This window comes from Myotis davidii, unplaced genomic scaffold, assembly GCF_000327345.1.
Source record: "Myotis davidii unplaced genomic scaffold, ASM32734v1 scaffold53, whole genome shotgun sequence".
Lineage (NCBI taxonomy): Eukaryota > Metazoa > Chordata > Mammalia > Chiroptera > Vespertilionidae > Myotis > Myotis davidii.
This window is the reverse complement of record NW_006286140.1, coordinates 6014757-6015408: the sequence shown is the minus strand read 5'-3', so window position 1 is coordinate 6015408 and position 652 is coordinate 6014757.

Here is a 652-nt window from a genome sequence, read left to right as displayed (position 1 = left end):
GCCCATTGCATATATTAATCTCCAAATCTTTAAAATATCTCCAATAATCTCCAAAATTTACAGGGAACTCATACAACGTAATCAAATGAAGATAAACAGTCCAATATAAAAATGGGCAAAGGACCTAAATAGACACTTTCTGAAGGAGGACATACAGAAGGCAAAGAGACATGAAAACATGCTTAAAGTCATTAATCACCCTAGAGATACAAATCAAAACAACAGTGAGATACCATCTTACACCTGTCAGAATGGCTATCCAACAAATCAACAAATGGCAAGTGCTGGTGAGGATGCAGACTGATGGTGGGAATGCAGACTGATGCAGCCACTGTGGCAAATAGTATGGAGTTTCCTCAAAAAATTAAAAATGGAAGTGCCATTTGACCTAGTAATCCCACTTGTGGGAATATATCCCAAGAACTCAGAGACACCAATCAGAAAGGGTATATGCACCCTTATGTTCATAGCAGCACAATTTACAATAGCTAAGATTTGTAAACAGCCTAAGTGACCATCAGCAGGTGAGTGGATTAAAAACCAGTGGTACCTCTACACAATGGAATACTAGGCTTCTGTATCAAAGAAGGAACTCTTACCATTTGTAACAGCATGGATGGACCTAGAGAGCATTATACCAAGTGAAATAAGG